Source organism: Oryctolagus cuniculus, chromosome 3 (genome assembly GCF_051225735.1).
Source record: "Oryctolagus cuniculus isolate XC-2025 breed Fujian yellow rabbit chromosome 3, ASM5122573v1, whole genome shotgun sequence".
NCBI classification, from domain to species: Eukaryota; Metazoa; Chordata; class Mammalia; order Lagomorpha; family Leporidae; genus Oryctolagus; species Oryctolagus cuniculus.
The window spans coordinates 73,742,325-73,748,682 of NC_142869.1; the positions used below are offsets into that span (position 1 = coordinate 73,742,325).

General features: G+C 37.5%; 1 pseudogene; it reads right to left on the reverse strand.

Moving 5' to 3' along the window:
• Positions 1–925: 925 nt before the first annotated feature.
• On the reverse strand, positions 926–1,357 carry LOC138848987 (oligosaccharyltransferase complex subunit OSTC pseudogene; annotated as a pseudogene).
• Positions 1,358–6,358: the final 5,001 nt, after the last annotated feature.

A 6,358-nucleotide genomic window follows, 5' to 3' on the forward strand; every position in this document is an offset into this window, starting at 1 on the left:
TTCACTATTTCTTGCTGGAATGCACATTGGATGCCTTTTGCTTAAATTTTGACATCAGTATTATATCCATGTCTTAGACATCTAAAATTGAGTTTATAAATTTTGTTATACATCAACTCACATTTTTTTCCTTGAAGTGTTTGCTTTTATTGTGTTTTAATGTCATTATTATTAAATTTTTTGGACTAATTCAGGAGTTTTATGTTGTTTCCACATCATAGCTTTTTTCCTGTGGATAATAATTTATTATATTATTATTATTATTATATTATTATCCACATTCTGAGTTCTATAACACTCATTCAATTTCCTGTTGTATAATACATTTCTGTTTTGATAAAACATTTAAAAAATTCTTCCCTAACTTTATAACTTTACTTGCTTATATTACTTTATTTTAAAAAAATATTTATTTCTGCTCCTTTCACATATCATGTTGGTCAGGAAACAGTCTTGCAGAAATATCTGAAATATCATACCATTCTACACTCTGTTTAAAGGCAAGGCACCATAGTTCAAGCTAATCAGAGTTTCTAGTCATGGAACTGTATTACTGGTTTTACATCAAGTTCTGAAAATTATAAATGTCACCTCCAAAAAAATGGTAAGGAGGTTATAAAAAGATAAACACTTCATTCAGTATTATAGTTGTTGGGTACAGTATATTTTAAGAAATGAAAATGCCACTTATCAACATTGGTATGTAAGTAGAGGTCAGCAGGAAAAAATACTGTGATAAATGTCTCCCTGATACCAAGAGGAAATTCTAGTTCAAGCTTTAATATGCTTCCTATGCTTAGTTGATACTTCTTTTACTGCTGTTCTTCATTCTTTTCCTCATGTCATACAGAGGATTGTTACAGCCTTTAAAACTTCATTAATAGGAGCAAATCCAGTAACTATTGATTTCTTCTCAAAAGGCACTCTAACCCATCAGAGAGCCTGGCAGCTTCATTCTCATGAATACTATAACCATGAAAAAACTCAGTAAGACACAAATGAATCCAGTCAATAGAAGAAACCTATTGAGGTTTTGAATATTTGGTGCATTGGATGGGTCTAGGATTATGAAACCTAAACCTCCTATTGTATGTGGGAAGCTGGATGCAAGTCCTTCAATAATATATTGTCCATCTACTCTGTGGGCTGAGAAAGCCATGGGTCTCTGGGGCCCTTGTTCATCAGTCAGGGAGGTTCAACGATAACCATAAATTATTCTTCTGTTGATGAGGAAGTAAGTCACCACCACCAGTGTGTACACTGTCATGGCCAACGGCATGCACACCCAGGGAAGCCTCTGCAGCTTCAGGCTGGGGCACCTGGGTACTAAGAATGGGACTCAGTACAAGGTCTCCATGTTAGCAGCAGAAGGGACAGAACTGGCCCCAAGCCCTCTACATGCTTGTATTACTGATCTCTCTTTAAGTCTTGCTTGGCCTCTCAAGGGAGCTCCATTTTAATAATCTCTCTTCTGTCTTTAATTTCTTTGTTTAAGTAGTCTATGTTTTTTTTCTCTGTCAGAAGGAAAAAATGTAAACAGAACTAGAAATTTATTGCCATATACAAAATATATTTTTCAACATATAGTTGTCTGATCCCTATCATAGCTTTTAAAAAAAACTGGAAATAACCAATATATTTTTCACCAGGTAAATGGATAAGTAAACTGTGGTATATCTGCTATAATGTTATGAAAATGCATGTAAGAGACTTAAATGCATCTCACTAAGTGAAAGAAAGCATTCTGAATAAGCTGTTTACTAAACAGCTTCAACTTTATGACATTCTGAAAAAGGCAATTTTTTTTTAAAACTTTTATTTAGTAAATATAATTTTCGAAAGCACAGTTTATGGATTACAATGGCTTTTCCCTCCCATAACTTCCCTCCCATCGGCACCCCTCCCATCTCCCACTCCCTCTCCCATTCCATCCACATCAAGATTCATTTTCAATTATCTTTATATACAGAAGATCAATTTAGTATATATTAAGTAAAGATTTCATCAGTTTGCATCCACACAGAACATAAAGTGTAAAATACTGTTTGAGTACTAGTTATAGCATTAATTCACATTGGACAACACATCAAGGACAGAGATCCCACATGAGGAGTAAGTACACAGTGACTCCTGTTGTTGACTTAACAATTTGACACTCTTGTTTATGGCATCAGAAATCTCCCTAGGCTCTAGTCATGAGTTGCCAAGGCTATGGAAGCCTCTTGAGTTCGCTGTCTTCGATCTTATTTAGACAAGGTCATAGTCAAAGTGGAAGTTCTCTCCTCCCTTCAGAGAAAGGTACCTTCTTCTTTGATGGCCCGTTCTTTCTACTGGGATCTTCTCATTTGCAGAGATCTTTCATTTAGTTGTTTGGTGTTTTTGTTTTTGTTTTTTTGTTTTTTGTTTTTTGTTTTTTTTTTTTCTGCCAGAGTGTCTTAGCTTTCTATGCCTAAAATACTCTCATGGGCTCTTCAGCCAGATCCGAGTACCTTAAGGGCTAATTCTGAGGCCAGTGTGTTGTTTAGGACATCTGCCATTCTATGAGTCTGCTGTGTATCTCACTTCCAATGTCGGATCATTCTCTCCCTTAAAAAGGCAATCCTATGAATGCAGTAAAATCATAAGTAATATCCAGAGGCTGGGGCGGAAGGTGCAGAAGAGGTAGACAGAGGATTTGTTTCCAGCAATGAAACTGCTCTATATACTACTATAATGCTGAACACATTTTATTATACATGTGTCCACACCTATAGAATGTACAACACCAAAAGTGAACCCTAAAACACTTTGAGTGATGACAGTATACACTGTTGGGTCATCAGTTGTAACAAATGTACCACTGTATCACAGGATGCTGATAATGGGGGTGACTGTGCATGTGTAGGGGTAAGGGTATATAGGAACTCTATTTTCTGCTCAATTTTGTGTGTGTGTATTTACAAATTCTCTAAGAAATAAAGTCTATTTAGAAATGTTTTCCTGGGGCCGGTGCCATGGCTCACTTATTTAATCTTCCGCCTGTGGCGTCAGCATCCCAAATGGGCACCGGGTTCTAGTCCCAGTTGCTCCTCTTCCAGTCCAGCTCTCTGCTGTGGCCAGGGAAGGCAGTGGAAGATGGCCATAGTGCTTGGGCCCCTGTACCCACAGGGGAGACGAGGAGGAAGTACCTGGCTCCTGGCTTCAGATCAGCATAGCTCTGGCCGTAGTGGCCATTTGGGGGGTGAACCAATGGAAGGAAGACCTTTCTCTCTGTCTCTCTCTCTCACTGTCTAACACTATCTGTCAAAAAAAAAAAAAAAAAAGTCTTCCTATGTTTCTTGACTACTTCATATATCCCATTTATTGTAAACTGTTTTCATAGGGCCCTGTGTGAATTTCTTTTTCTTTTCTTTTCTTTCTTTTTTTTTTTTAAGTGGCAAGACTATGTCTGGTTTTCCCCACAAAACAAATCTAGGACTTTTTTTTTTTTTAGGAATTATCATTTTCTACTTGCACGCTGTTTAAGAAATTCCTTTAAAGTCCAATCCAGTGGGCTTCCTGCTAATGTGTTGACATAGCATATAAATGGAATGGCTGAACTAGGGCAATGAATGGTCCCAGCAGGCCCACTTCCTCTAGGCATCCATTTTCCTGTGTTTGCAGAAACAGTGACTGGACTTGGTGAGATTATCTGACTTGGTGAGATTTTCTGAGATACTAGCCCCAGTGCCTCCACAGTGTGTAAGATCTGCTGATCCATGTGACTCAATAGGGCCCTCCATCGTGATGGTTTGCCTTGCCAATCTCACAATTCACTCTTCCATGCTGGATATCTACTGTATACTTCCTATGATGCAATTCTTCTCCTCCAGGCCAATGATTTGAGTACGTTCTTCTTTATTCATTCCCCATCTACACCGATTTTAACAGAAAGCATTTTAAGTTAGTGGCAGTTCTATGGGTTCTATTCCCTACATCTCAATGTTATGCTTAAATTTTCCCTCATATTTTTGTTAGAATGGTGAAGGGGATGATTCTTCCCCTCAAATTCTCCAACTATATTATTTTCTAGGAAAACTGTCTGAATTCCAGATAATAATATTAAGTGATTTGAAAGAGAAACATGGATGGCCCAGACTTTCTTAGTATATCCTAATGACTTGAAATTGCTTTGGGCCAATTAACATGCATGCACATCTAGAACAGTAAATGCAATGCTGCCAACGAAATGTTTTTATTAGTCCAAAGCCAGGGACATCTCAATGGACAACTGCAGGTAATGTTTAATTACTGTCAAGAAAACTGACTTAAGGACTAATTCTAAAAGCAAAAAAATCTCTCCTTGGGGGAGATATCCTCTAACACTAAATTTTCATGTAATTGTAACATCTTAGGGAAGGTTAACCCACTTAGCTATTCTGAGATGCACTTTTGCAATTTAATTAGTCTTGAAGAATTCATCAAGAAGTTATATTACTCTAAAATTAAAACTCTCATAGGTCCATTACTGAGATTTTTCAGTGGTGGGTCACTGGTAATACTGCTTTGAAATTTTGCCAGGCTAAAGTTATTAGAGTAATACTCCATGGGAAAGCATTTCAGTGTCTTTATTTTCCCATTTGTGCCAGTGTTGTTTTCTGAGGAAAGTATTTACTCCTGACCACTTACTCCCTTACCTTCCTCCATATGAAGGTGGGATGATTATCTATTCAGTTGAGACTCTTTTCTCATTTTCATTGCAGAGAATTAATTTTGCACTATCCACTCAATTGACTATCAAAGCACATGGATTTTCCCTAGGCAGTAGCATACAGGACACTACAGTTTCGTGCCAAAGAATTCTTTTTCGCAAACATCATCAAAATTGTGGTTGTGAGAATATGGAAAGTTGCTTGAGGAATAGGCTGTAAATTTATTCCTCCTAAGATCCTAAATTGTATCCTTACTTTTGTTAAACCATCAATAAGCTACACACTAAAACCATATCCCTCAAATTCTCACTGAGGCGTTTTCTCTGAATTATGTTTTAGGGGCACACCATCACTTTGCTCTGAGAAAAATAGAATTCATAATAACAGTGATAATGTTGATACTGACACTATTTCCCCTGAACCTGACACTCCGCCCACTCCTCCTCTGGTATTTCTCTAATTTCATCCAGTTCACCTTATCCATTCTTCCATTTTCTTGAGCTAGAAGCTTTTGGGCCATTACTACCTCTTCTATTTTTCTGACATCCCACATGCAATCAATCCTTCATCACAGCTTATTGTTTCTAACTTAAAACAACAGGCCATCTCCTCTGCTACTGCCACAACACAAGCCAGTCTTACAACTCACCTGGATAAATCCAAAAGCCTCCTGATTTCTTTTTACCCCTTCCTGCTACCCCATACAGAGTCAGTTCTTAACAGAAAATCAGATGAATATGTTAAACTACAAATCAGGTCCCATCAGTCCTCTGCTCAAATTCTCCAGTGGTTCCCATCACGTTCAGAAGGCAGCACGGGGTTGATAACATCCTACCGGTTCTGGTGCCTAATTAGCTCCCTGACTCTCCAAATTCCCTTGCCTCAGCCAAACTCATGCCTATGCCTTCTCTCAAACACTCATGAACAGTGCATTCTGCTCTGCTATCAGCATGCTTTTCTCCTGAGCTCCTCATGCCTGCCCTCTGGTCCCTTGGGGAGAGCCCTCCCCTTCCTATCTTACTTAAAATCAAGTCCATCCACCCTCAACACCATTCTTCTGCATTCCTGCCCCCTCCCCCAAAACACATACAGAGTTTAAGGCAATACTGTGCATTCTACCCCTATATTTTGTGTGTTATCTGCCTCAATTCATTTATATTTTTCATGGAAACAGATGTTATTTTTTATCAGTTTCTTAAGTAGTGAAGCTGCTCCCTGTAATTACAATTTTTTACAAAACAATTAGTTTTTATGGATTATAGAATAATATAACTATTTTCAGAAAACTTGGAAATTTTCACATAAAAGAATATAAAAATCACCTTTAACCCCGAATCCAACAATATCAACCATTTAGATTTCAGCATATAGCTAGTTTTCCAATCTTTCTGTTATGCCTACAAAACAAAATCATTAAATTGTATATATTTAACCAATTTTAATAGATTTAAGCATGTTAAAATATTTCTAAAACGTGCTACACACTGAACTACCTTTACCAAATAGGTAATAGAATATATTTAACATTTTCCATGATAATCTAGAGTCCTGATGACAAGTCCCAACAACCGTCTGGTGACATTCTCAAGACCTACTGAGAGATGTGGGCTCCTTGCTCTGACACCCTATGGTTCCTCACTACTCTTAAAATACTGCCCATGATTATGATTTTTATAGGTTATTTTCTC